Raw genomic sequence first — 13,840 nt, 5'->3', positions numbered from 1 at the left:
GATGTCACCTGTGGAATTCACTGCAATTAAGCACTTCAGCGTTTTCTGAGCCTCCTGTAAAACCACAGAACTTTTAGTGCAGCTGATAAAAATCTTCCCTTCAGAGGCAATTCCCCTCTGGCACTACTGAACCCTCCTAGAAACCCAAACTATTTCAGCAATGCACACAAATGCAAACTTCACCCAGCAAAACCAAAATTAAACAAAATTCTCTTGGATTCTCTCACAAATTCACTTCTAAAATATGCCCTAAAAAAAGGAAAAACATACTTTTCCTTTCTATAATATAACAGAAAATTCTATTCTGTAATTGCAGTAAAGACTCAATCAATCCAGAGTCAGGAAAAGCACAGCAGCATTTACATTTTAAAGAGATATTTGCAATAATTTTAGTGATTCACAAGCTACAACCATTTTTTAAAGCAAGATGTAGGTATGTTCTTACAGTCATCCACTTCTGACAAGAACACAGGTTCAATGAGATCACTATTCTGTGTTTAAAAAGAATCCAAACTTAAACATTCAGGGAATCACAGCAGGTTTTAAGGGGTCAACACTCCAGTGATTTCTCACTGGTACTGATATCTCCTTAAGGTCTGGACCAGCAGCCAGTCCCAGGTACCATATGCATGAAATGACCCTTTAAAGAAAAAAATGCAAAGAGAAATGGAATAAAAAAAACAGGCAGACACAGAATGTGAGAAAACATTCTCATGCTTACCCAGCTGTTCTATCATCAATTTTTCTGCAAATTCTCCAGGCTGGATTTTTAGGGGTGGAATGTGCAAGTTTCCATGTATTCCTTGCTTTAGTTGCAATTATTTTAATTGCCCATGAGAGACCAAAAACAAAGGAGAAGTTGCTATGACAAAGCTGCATTCTGCCTTTTTTTTTTTTCTTCTTGGCATTGTTTGTGGTTTCAGAGGTTTGCTTTCTCTCCTCTGGTTTGGTGTACACAAATATTTTCACGACACCATGTGACAAACCAGCAAATTCTTAAAAAACAGCTTAAGCAGGCACACATAAAAAACTTAATTCCCAAGTCACAAATAATCTCACTAAGCGATTTGCCTCAGTAATATCCTGACAATGAGGTCCCCAGGTTAATCTTCTACATCAAAGCAACCTTTCAGAGCACATCTACCAGGCATTTCTGCCATAAAATGCAGACATCCTGTGGAAACTCCTTCCCCCTCTGAAGCAAAGAAGTTGAACGTGTTTTCTGGCATTACCCTGTGCACAACCTACCCACAGAACTTGTTCCTTCCTTACTTTTCTGGGTATGTCCTCAAATGAAACAAGCTTTTACTAGAACTATTACATAAAGCCAACTGCTCCCAAACACTGTTTGCCACGCTGCTTAAACACAAAACTGTTAAACAGCCATGCAAATTAATAATATTAACTGAAGAAATAAAATATTTTTAACATTATTAATTAGGAAAACTCCTTAATTCAATTTAGTGAAGAATTACAATGGAAGCTTCTATTTAAACAGAGTTTCAAACACACATGCTTGAGGGTGGGGAAATGAGTTTTTGTAAACCAGCTCTCCTGCAGTGCTATGGTTACTAAAAAAATCTGGTTCTCTCTGTGAATTTCTTGTAAGAAAAATATAGTTTTCCAAGCTGACCTGAATTTTAAGCTCTAAATATTCAGACTTAGTCTACTCAAAAGGCCAAATAAACTCAAACAGACATGTTCCTGACAAATGTCATCCATTTGGAAGGCAAGCTGCAGTTGTTTAAATATTACTGACTATGATAGAGAGTATCTTTCAATAAGCAGTTTCTACAAGGCTCATGTCAGAGCTTTTACTGCTGGGGAAGGTGAGGGAACTCTGCAAATACCCAGAAGTTGTAAAAAGCCAGAGTCTGCAAAAGCAGGTTCATTCAGTTTTAATAATATTTTCTGGGAAATAAAATTAGCTCAATGCAACTCCTAAGCTTTTGCCCAGAATGACTTAACTACAGCTATTCTGAAACACCAGAAAATGATGTTCATGTTTTCAGACAGAAATGCAATTTCTACCACCAGGAAGGTGAAGGTTCAATTCTATTTCCACTGCAGAAACTCAGACTTGTGTTCCATGGCAGCCAGGTTTTTGCTAAAAACTCCGTAAAATGTCTGCTTTAGCAAGAAAGTCTTCAGACTATTATGAAATTGTGATTGAAGGTTATATAAACAATTCATGCTCAAACTTCAGGGTGTAGCTGCCAGCCCTTCCTTTTGAGAAGGGGAAGTCACTGTTGTATTTTGATGGGAAAGTTTAAATGGCAGGAATAGGATCTGTGTTAAATTTATGAGACAAATAGGAAACAATGGTCTTCCAAACACAATAGGAGATAACTAAGCACTGGACTGCAGCCACCTACAGAGCACATGCTCCTCTGCACTGAAGCACTTTCAGTTCCTTAAGCTCAACAACAGAGGTGTCTGTTTTCCAAAGAATCCTTTGGCAAAATCAGAGTCTGAAATGTTCTGGACATAGCACAGCAGCCAGTTGTGATCAGAGAGGAGAACTGCTCATGTCTGTATGACAAACTCCCTGACATAAAGAGTTGTACCAATAGCTTGCTCCTGGACTACTCCAGTCTCAGGAAAAAAATCACAGAAGGCACTGGCCAAAAGCTCTTCTTTCCCCATGCACCCTCCTCTGCTCAGAATGTGAGTAAATTCATTAAATTCAGGTTTTTCAGTTTCTCCAGCAAAGTCACCCACAGTCTGGACCTACAGTCTCAACACTGACAAAATACAGGGGATGCCAAGGTGCCAGGACACCCCCACCAGCACTGGGATGGCACACCAGCACCTGGCTGAAGGTGGCTGGCTCTGGCCAGTCACTCGTGCCTCACACAGAGGTGCAATCCCATCCTTGGGATCACCATTCCTTACCTGGAATGAATCTTTCAGCTGCATCTTTCAGCTGCACCCCCTGAGCCAGGAAAAGCCACCTTTTACAAATTAAACCTGAAACTTATATGTTATTATATCCAGACTTGGAACTACACTCAGGTGATCTGTTCCATGAATTAAGTACACAGTTACATGCAACCCCTGCACATCCCCTGGATACCACAACTACCAGAAAAAATAAGCTTCTGGAAGGACACTCAAAACTCATTACATCTTGGGAACTCAGAATAAATACCATTCTCTGAAATAACCTAAAATATTTTGACCTCCAGGGCATCCTACAAAGCTCCTTTAAAAAAGAAATAAACTCAGTGTTTAGAATAGAAGGCACGAAGTGGAAGTGATGCCAAAGAGGCAGGACAGGATTTTCAGATGCCTTTGTTATGTGTTTTTCACTGGTGGAGTGTGGAAACAACCACACAGCAAGACTAGAAGCAAACAGCTGTGCTAAAGGCAGCCCTTTCCAATGGAGGAGAAATAAAAAGAAAGCACCTATCTGCACAAACTAAACTTAACATTGTCCCAGCACTTACTGCTGAGCTGTTTGTGCAGCATTCTAAACTCTGCAGCTTCAGTTCAAGCCAACAGGCTCATCAGTCCTCTTCAATCCAGAACGTTTTTCAAAAGATAAACCAGCAAATCATAAGTTATTTCCCTTTTCCTTTGAGCGGTGTACAGAAGATGCTGCCAAGTTCTCCTTTCCAAAAGGGAATGTTAGCTCAAAAATATATAGAAATACAAATTTTCCTTTGAAAAATACAGGGAAAAATGGCACATTCTCAAAGATTTAATCACTAACATAAGAGTAACTTACGAGTAGGAGGGTAGAAACACGTAATAAAAATGAAAGAGACCTGTAGTTCTGGCAATCTTCTCTACAGAGGTCAAACACCAAAAATAGCAAGGGATCTGAACAGCAGCAGATGAAATCTTGCACTGTTCTTTCCTACCACAAACAATACAAGCAGACCCTCCCTTTATTTTCCCAATTATTACAAGTTCCAGAGCAAGCTGAGAACAAACCCAGAGCTCTGGGCAGCGGGAGGCAGCTCCTGCATGAACAGCACATGTGCTTTGCATTTGGGAGCAGCAGAGCTGCCAAGGCAGGCAGAACAAACACATCAGGGCTGCATTTCTCCAGTGCAGGGAGAACAAACACATCAGGGCTGCATTTCTCCAGTGCAGGCAGAACAAACACATCAGGGCTGCATTTCCACAGTGCAGGGAGAACAAACACATCAGGGCTGCATTTCTCCAGTGCAGGACAGAACTCATCACTGTTGCACTGCCCCAGTGCAGGGAGTGTAGGGGGATAGAGCATAAGTAAATAAAGGTAATATAGAAAGTAATCTTACCCCCTAAAGTGTTGCAGCTGAGCCAATTATTAGAGATTGGGAACAGGCCTGATTTTAACAGGCCACACCTGTAGCCAGTCAGAAGAGTGTTATAAAAGAGTGGATTGGTTGGCTGAGGGGAACTGGAGTCAGTTGGCTGCTGTGAGGACAAGGAAGAATCAGTACCTAGAGAAGCTGCCTACAAGAAGCATCAAGGAGGTCTGAAACTCTAGCAATATGTAATATAATTACTGCAAGGGGGAACACATCAGAGCTGCACCTCTGCAGTGCAGGGAGAACACATCACACTCAGCAGCCTGCAGAGACCCCTCCTCACTGGCACCACTCCCCAGCAAATGACCTGAGCACACAGGGCAAGCCTAAAGTGCCCCTCAGGAACGCTCAGTTTCTCCAGCACACACTCTCCCATAGCTGGGTTTGTTGTTTCACCCAAGCAGAAGGTTTTTCCAGCATTCCCATAAAGCCTGCTGAAGGCAAAGAGCATTTAGTCATCAGGCAGGAAGGGAATAAAATGCACAAGAGGCTACACTAAAGTGCAGAGACAAGATGTAACTGCCAAGAGAATTATTTCATCCTCTCCAATCAGCTACATCTCACTTCCAAATGTAAGGCACAGTCAGAAAGAAGCTCCATGTAATTCCTCATTTGCAGTACAGAGAAAATTGTATCAGTAGAATGGAAAGGAGGAAAAAGATAAAACACAAAGTCTATGGGAAGATCAAAAAAACTAGGTCTAGCAAGCTACTTGCCTTTCATGAAATCAATTTGTGTCCTCCCACCAGGAGTGAGCTTTGGGGTACAATCCTGGTTAGCAGTGGAGAGAGGAGCTGTAGGTGGGAGACAGAACCAAGGAAATGGCCTTAAACAGCATTGGCTGGAGGGAAAAAGTAAGAGTCAGAGGTAAGAAAGAATAAAGGGAAAAAGGACCAGGTGCTCAGTGCTTTGGGATTCAATAATTTTAAAAAAAAATTATAAATGGAAACTGCAACTGTTCTGAACTCATCTTTTGGGGACAGAAAAAAAACCTCTTTTGAATATTATACTGGACATCCATAGGGAGAGAATGCAAAAACAACTTCTGAACTGGATCAAGCATAGCTTTAAATGCATAGATCACAAAAACCATACAGTGACTATTTTCATCAAAAGGAAACTTTCAGATTGGGGTTTTTCTGGTGCAAGATTCTGCATTCAAACTAGAAAGACCTATCCTGATTTTGCAACACTGGAAAATATGGTGGAGATCTAGAACATTTAGGCATGCCTTCAGGTCCAAAGTGCAATGAATTAACATTAAGCTTGAGTAATTGAAAGCCTATTGACAGAACTACATGAACCAAAGAGAATATCAGATGACCAATTGAAAAAGTGTAGAATAATCCAATGTACAATTTAAAAACTCAAATAAGGTAGAGAGCACTATACAAAACCATAAAAATGCCAAATTACAAATTTTGGCTTCAAAATTAAGGCAAATTTATTAAAATATGATGCTCAGATTGCTAGCCTACTTTCTCTAGAAGAATTTAGAAGGCCCTGACATAAACATGGGAAACATAGTTTCTAAACACTCTAAGAAACTGTACAAAACAATAATCCAAACACATTTGAGAACGTCCCTTTTTCAATCTCTCTTTTCATCCATTTCCCTGCCTGTGACACAGACCTACCAACAGAGGAGCCACAAAGGCAGCTGTCCCTGAAATCCCACTGTGCCATGAGCAGCTGGAGCCAGCCAGGAGCCTCCTGTGAGGGGGAGCTTCCCTTGCAGTGACCTCCCCAGGCAGAGGATGTGACTGCATCCAGGTGTGGCTGAGGTGGTCATCCAATAAAGGAGTAATAAGAGGATAAGAGATGCTCTATTTTGCTCTCCTGGCTATTCTCAGATCAAGCTGCAGCAGAAGCAATCCTATTTCATAAAGGCAGGTCTGACAGAGTCCCAGGCAAAGGGGAAATTACAGAAAGAGATACTGCAATCAGGCTATTTGTCTTCTAAATTCTATAAATTATGTTTTCATCTTCTTTTTTTTCTGTCAAAGAATACTGTATTCAAAGACACTCTGAAAGCTCATCTACGCCTAAATTGCACTCTCAGAAGCCTCTGAGCAGGTGAACAAATGCTGCATCCTCATGTGGATTCTGGAGAACAGGGAAGCTGTTCTGGTGCTGGGCCCTGATTCTTGCACTGAGACAGGGGGGTCAAAGATAAGCCCTGTGCCTGCTCCTGTAATGGAACCACAGCTATCCTGCCAGTCTGCTGCAGACCTTGAAGAGAATCCAAGTCTCAGCCTTCTGCACTTGTGCTTATCTCATCAGACCACAGCCACCACAGAAAAGTAATTTCCTTTCTCCTGTGAGCACCTCCCACCGAACGCATCACGCCGAGATGATTCTCGTAACCACAAATAAGGCAAAGAGGATCCAGGGCTCATCAGCCTCTCAAATAACAGACAGCCACAGCTGCTGGAAATCAGACATGGAGCTGCAATGGTCACCTGCAGGTAGCATTCAGTTTTGATGCATTCACACTTCAGCACAGCAGGCACGAGCAGCTCGGAGGATGTTCATGCTCACAAACAGCATTTTGCTTTGTGAAGGGGTCCAAGAGCTTTGCTGTCTGACTGGGCACTGAGGTGGTCATCTCAAACCAGACAGAAATAAAGGATTTATCTAAGTGGGTTTGAACAAGTCCTGACTGTGGCAGAACAGCTTGCTGAGCAATTCCCAGCCAGGGCCACCATTCACTCCTCACCCTCCCAATCAGTGAAACAAGGACAGTGTTTGCCCAATTCCCAATCCTTGTGCACACAAACATCAGTGAGTACAGCCAGCAGCACACTGTCACACAAGAAGCCTTGTTCTGAATGTCTACACTACAAGAAACAATGCAAAAGTCACTGTGACACCGTGGTGCACCTGCAAATTCCACACTCACAAGGTGCTCTGGTGCCCTTTCTAGTTTGGGATTACAAGAAAGGACTCCAAGAGAGATGATTTTCAGGGCCATTTTAAGCTGAACAAAACACCACATGAACAGGCAACACCAATGATCCACCCTACAGAGAAAGGTGAAAGGAAAAAATTACTTACACAGCTGCATGAATAATTTAGTGACTCTGAAACAACACCATTTATTTCCTTCAATTTAGACACTGTCATTTACTACTCATACAGAAGAAACCTGGAAATAAGTAAGAAGTCTTCCCAAAGATTTATAAAACTTGCTGAAATTCTTCCAAATAATTTATTTCTACACCACAGGAAGCCTGGGAAATTTCAGCCTGAATTTAGCAGCAACCATAATAAAAGGATATAAAGAAGCTGCTGTAATTGGAAAAAGAGCTTCTACTACCACACACTGGTGCCAAAATACCTACAATGACATAAAGTCAATGTTTTATTTACTGGAATACTTCAGAAATTCTTTCACAACAGTAATTTACCTCAAGTACACTTCATTATCAGAGCTCATTCTTCAGAACACAAACTATTATGTTTTCAGGACTCTTTTCTTAACTACCCAAGCTTAAATCAGTCACTGCTGAACAGGTAAGAAGATTCCCCTTAAATGCAGATGTAGGGGAATACAAGACAAACAACATTTGTGTGCTTGATAATTCTCAGCCCCACTCTAATATTGTCACAGATATCTTTTATAAAAAATCCTTTGCTTAGGATTTTTCCTCCTGAGAAGCTGAGAGGCCTCAGGAACAAAATGTAAACAATGATTATCTGCTGCTGTGGAATGCAACAGGTGCATCTGTGATTGGTCTCATGTGGTTGTTTCTAATTAATGGCCAATCACAGTCAGCTGGCTCAGACAGAGAGCCGAGCCACAAACCTTTGTTATCATTCTTGCTTTTTTATTCTTAGCTAACCTTCTGATGAAATCCTTTCCTCTATTCTTTTAGTATAGTTTTAATGTAATATATATCATAAAATAATCAAGCCTTCTGAAACATGGAGTCAGATCCTCATCTCTTCCCTCATCTAAGAACCCTGTGAACACCGTCACATAATATCACTGCCCAAGCAATTCTCTGCAGTTCCAGATGTGTTGCACAGGCACAAACATCTGCCAAGCCCAAGCAGGGAAAATGACTTTTCCTCATTTTCCTCATCTGCTTCCCCAGAACATGCAGATCACTAAGGTGTCTTTGCCAGTCACATCCCACAATATCCTTTTTTTTTTTATATTTAGCTGCTCCAGAACATCCCCACGTCAAGGTAATTTGTCAGACCCTCTCCAGTTTCAAAGCAACAAGAGAAACCTGAGATCCCTGTGTGCCCGTGGCAGTTCACAGACTATCAGTTTCCAAAACATGCTCTTTGTGCACAGTCTGACAGCTGGAGGCTCTGCTGAATCTTTATTGTGCCCTAAGCTCAATTTTCAATGCTTTGTAGCAGACAAAAGGAAAAGATGTCGTCTAAGTGACAACAGGAAGATGGAAGAGGCTGAAATAAAGGGTTTCAGAGCTATGTTGCCTTCATCCTGATCAGGAGAATTTACTTTTGAGTCTCCACAAAAGATGCTAAGGAATTGAGAATGTGGACTTTGAGGCCATGCAAGGCACTTTCTTCAGCTCTTTGTTTTCAGGAGCCTTTAGACAGGGAACCATACATGGAACTCCAGCAACAGCTTCACCAATGCCATAAAAGATTTTTTTAAAAAATCAGCCTTTACTTTTCATGACACTCAAATGCACAGTGATCTTCCATACTCCACAGGAAGTTGATATTTAACTGTTTTTTCACTCTTTAAGTGATTTAGGACTCAGTCACAAGAAATAAAATCAAGAAAGGGAAGGACAAAGGAGAAAGTGTGCAGGTATTGATATTCCAAATTTTCTGATCAAGAGATCTGCTGTATGCAGCAGCACAGACAATCCCTGATGGCAAAACCAGAACTCCATGTTTTTGGTAGGACCCACAAACCCTGAAGACCTAGGTGGGGAATTCACTTTTCTGGGATCCACAAACACCTTCCCAACATCTTCAGCAGCCTGCTGCCCCAAAATAATGCAGGGATAAAAAGCAAAGCCAAGAGTTGTTTGCATTTTAATAACTCTGCTCTCAAGCCATGTTTGTTCTCAATGCTGAAGTAAATCCACATTTCACAGGGTCATAGCAGACTCCCAGCAGTGCCCTTTGCTGAGGGCAGAGAAGGAAGGGTGAGATGCTGCAGGTAATGGAATGTTTATTCCACAAGAAGTAGCTGGACGCTTTGCCTTGTGTAGCTTGGCAAAGACAGAGACTGAAGGGGATACAATTACTATCTACAAATACATCAAAGGAATTAATGCTGGGGAGGGAGGGAGGGGAGCTACTCAAGAACAATACTGGCACAAGAGTTTCAAAGTATAAACTGACCATAAATAAAATATGGAGCAGAAATCATAAAGTTTATCTTAGAAAACACTTCCCAGTTATTAACAGTGGGGGCAAAAACTTTAACTGCCTCCATCTGCTTTTATAACCCCGCCAGGCTGGCACCCAGCACTGTCCTTGCACAGCAAAGAACCCAAATAGGAAGGCAGACTGAGAAACAAGCAACTCTGAGATAAGCTGGCTCATGATTCCCTTCTGGAAGACACCACAGTGCCAGGCAGACAACAGCAATACATGTTTTTTGCTCAGCCCATAGTTTCCAAAGCAGCATTAGGAATTTAGTAAGAGGGCATGTGTGTGCACAGAGGTTCCAGGTTAAAGTGGCCTCCTCTGCACGCTGCTGGAGCTGTGGGACAGCCCAAGGAGCTGAGCAACAGCCACACCTAAAGCCCAGGTTTGGGGGAAAAGCCCAAAAATCGGGGCCAGAGCCCTGGGGCTGTCATTCCGCTCTCGGCCACCGGGTGTCGCCAGTGACCGCCCCAGAGCGGGACCGCGATTACCGACACAATAATAATTAACCGGGAGTTAATAAAGCAGCGGGATTTTTCTTCTTCCTTTTAAAAGCCTCCGTTACTCAAATCAGACCGTAAATCAAAAATCACAGCCTTCGCTTACAACTGCCTAGCACGAAAAATGGAAGGAAAAAAAACCCAACCAAATTCAACTACGGCACAACTTTTCTTTGTGAACCATCAGAGGTTAAAAATATACAAGTTCTTTAATAAAGTCTCATTTGGATTTGCATCATTCAGACTTCCTACCAGATGCAGCTCATATGTCCATGCAAGGCACACATAAACACAGAAAATGACTGACCTGTGTGCATTTGTATTTGCTCTTGTAGCATCCAGCAAATGCTGAGTCCAAACACCCATAACTCACATTTCCTATGGAAGAGGGATCAACAAACCAAACCCAGCAACTACAAAACTCTCTCTCAACCTCTTCCACTCATATCTATCTCCCACAAACATTCCTGAAGCAGGAGTGTTCAATGCACATGCAAAGTAATAGTTGCCCAAGACATTAAACCACTAGAATTAACTTTTCTCTAAATCTGTTTTTCTCCCTTTCAAAGCTGAGTCATGTATTTCCTAATATATCCTGGCAGACATTGAATAAACCAAAATCAAATCCTCTTACCTCAAAAAACTCCTTCATGATCTGCATAAAAGCTGAAGTCAGTTAGAATTGCTAGTAAGTGCTGTATGTTTCTAAACAAGAAATTTTGCTTTCACAGCTGCTTGTCCCTTCTGATCGCACAAAGGAGTAATAACACTTAATTCCAGCTCTCCCACTCATTCCCATAGCAACAAAGATACACAAATTATTATTATGAAAAGATCCTCAAATTATTGAAAAGTGAACAATACCTGAAGCTTCCTATTCCAGGTGCTGTCAGCACACAACTCCAGTTTGCCAATTTTAACTAAATGCTAGTCTTCTCACCAATTGTACAGCACTTTTGTATCTTATTTTTAATGAGAAGCTGACCAAGGTTTTGCCTTGAAATAAGAGGTAGGGGAAAAAAGATCTCAGTATGGTGAGAGGATGAGCTCAGATGGTGAGCTGCAGAGAGGTGCAAGTGAAAAGTTGTTAGTAAGTTAGAAATACAAAAAAATTAAGTTTTTGCTGGAGAAATAAAGCAATTACAAGAAAGGTTATAAACAATACAGCAAAACAATCATTTTACTTTAATTTTGGAAATAAGAGAGGAAAATGCACCGGCAAGAATTTATGTAACTCTTTTGTGTTTAACTCCTCTGTTGAAGGAACGGGGAGAGTAGCAGGGACATGAGAAGGGGAAGAGCTGAGGGAGAAGTGGGTGGTGGGTCAGGGTGGAGGTCCCTGAGGAGGGCAAAGGAATGTTTGTTTGAGGTTGAATTTCCTAACCCCACAAGGGATTGGGCAATATGCTCTTTTCCTGCTTTTCTTATACCCTCCATTGCCCATCTTGCACCTGAGCTGCTCCAGAGTGCAAAAGCACACTCCAAAACTTTGCCAAGACCCTGATTCACAACTCTCAATGCTTCTTTTTAATGTCTGGTGTGAAAGCCACTAATGGGCTTGTCCTCACACAGGAGAAGCTGAGCCCCATAAAAACCATCTTTTCATTCAAATAAACCCAAGACTTAGATTGTCTGCAGAGGCAGCCTGGTATCAACACAGATCAACACAGCTGAGCAGCATGGTAGTGCTGATTTCCTTCTGTTTTGCCCTTTTTCTTTTTTTTTTTTTCCCAGAAAAGCTTGGAAATATCATTATTTTTTTATACTTCCAGTAAAAAGCACAACAAAGCTGGAAAGTGCTGCCAGCAGGCAACAACCATCTGGTCTCTCAGGAGAGCTCCCACACAGCCAGGTACAGCCCAGACCCCAGGGCTGCCCTGCAAAAATGATGCTGTGAAAGAAAAAACATTTCAAAAAATTTCATCTTGAAAGATTGAGAGAATGGGGATTGTTCAGCCTGGAAAAGAGAAAGCTTTGGGGTGATGTAATTGCAGCCTTCCAGAACCTGGAGGGAGCCTGCAAGAAAGATGCAGAGAATATTTACCAGAGCCTGGAGCGACAGGACAAGGGGGAATGGATTTAAACTGACAGAGAGTAGGAAGAATTTCTTCCCTGTGAGGGTGGTGATGCCCTGGCACAGAGCAGCTGTGGCTGCCCCATCCCTGGGAATGTTCAAGGCCAGGCTGGATGGGCTTGGAGCAACCTGGTAGAAGGTGTCCTGCCCATGGCAGGGGCTTGGAACGAGGTGATTTAAGGTCCCTTTCAATCCAAACTATTCTATGATTCTATGCTCTTTTTAAAAAAATATTTTAAGCCACCTGAACATCATCAATTCATGCACAGAAGAACTCTTATGTGGAAAAAAAATTAATATATTTATTTCCACAAGGTCTGGGACTGCGACACCTGTTTGTGTTTTCCTCCAAATGCGTTTTGTCTTGAAACAAACAAAAACCAACATTCAAACTTTAAACCAGCACCACGTAAAATCAGCACCTACTAACCATGGGATTCACACGAACACAAACCTGTTTAATTATTCTGCTGACAGGGACAATTATCTTCAGGAGCTGCTCTGCACACACACTTCACTGAATCTGATTCTTCTCTCAAACAGGAAACCCACTGAAAATATGAGGAAATAAAAGGTATTAGCATAACTTAGTTCTGAGAACAAAGTTCTTACAGACCTAAAAATCAGCATACTAAGAAAAGAGCTTGTGTTTCTGCATCCTTTCAAATATGTAACATATGTCTAGGAAAAATTAATCTAGAATTATAGGATTATAACCAATATGAGCCACTAACACACAGAATTCACAATTCCACTCCCTGTATCTTGTAGGAAATGTTAATTCTGCAACACAGCATACTTAAGGATATCTGTTGATTATATAAAAGTTTAGGATATGCATATCACAGCTTTGGCAGTAATTTCTGTAACTACTTTTATATCCAAAACCATAGAAGAGTTTGTTTTCCTTTTTTCCCCAAAGGAGTAAAACTACCAAACAAAAAACCCAAACAGCAACTTTCATTTCTTCTTCTGACCTTTTCCAGATTTGTCTGGGTGTGGGGTTTTTTTTATTGTTTCAGACTGTCACTATCATTAATAAAGATTCCCATCTGCACCAAACCTGGGTGAGCTCAGCTGGTGCTTACAGCACAATTTCCTTATCCATGTATTTCATTAAATCACAAATCATTAAGGCTGAAAAAGACATTTATGATCCAGTCCAGACATTAACCCAGCACTGCCAATGCCACCACCAAACCGTGTCCCCAGGCACCACATCCACGTAGTTTGGGACACTTCCAAGGGACGGTGATTCCCCCACTGCCCTGGGCAGCCTTATCCCTGCCGGTGTTCCTTACCGGGATCCTCATTCCTGTCCCTGCCGGTGTTCCCTGCCGGATCCTTATCCCTGTTCCTGTCCCTGCCGGTGTTCCTTACCGGGATCCTCATCCCTGTCCCTGCCGGTGTTCCTTACTGGATCTCTATCCCTGTTCCTGTCCCTGCCGGTGTTCTTTATCCCAATCCTTATTCCTGTCCCTGCCGGTGTTCCCTACCGGATCCTTATCCTGGCCGGTGTTTTTCGACCGGATCCTTATCCCTGTCCCTGCTGGTGTTCCTTACCGGATCCTTATCCTTATCCCTGTCCCTGCCGGTGT

General features: G+C 41.9%; 1 protein-coding gene across 6 annotated transcripts in view; it reads right to left on the bottom strand.

The window, feature by feature from the left end:
• Positions 1-13,840, bottom strand: part of WDR89 (WD repeat domain 89) — a 33,621-nt gene that overhangs the window by 19,097 nt on the left and 684 nt on the right. For 4 of the 6 annotated variants that reach the window (XR_012580931.1, XM_005491645.4, XM_074543934.1 and 1 more), the window contains exon 2: positions 12,697-12,793. The exons of 1 other annotated variant lie outside the window; for it this stretch is intronic. The gene's annotated coding sequence lies outside the window, so the exon portion shown is untranslated. Of the gene's footprint in view, positions 1-10,475; positions 11,303-12,696; positions 12,794-13,840 lie in introns of those variants that run through there. One more of the 6 variants, XM_074543937.1, reaches the window with a different exon arrangement.

This window comes from Zonotrichia albicollis, chromosome 6 (assembly GCF_047830755.1).
Source record: "Zonotrichia albicollis isolate bZonAlb1 chromosome 6, bZonAlb1.hap1, whole genome shotgun sequence".
Classification (NCBI taxonomy): domain Eukaryota; kingdom Metazoa; phylum Chordata; class Aves; order Passeriformes; family Passerellidae; genus Zonotrichia; species Zonotrichia albicollis.
Note: the sequence above shows the minus strand (reverse complement) of the source record. Positions and strands in the feature narration are given on the sequence as shown.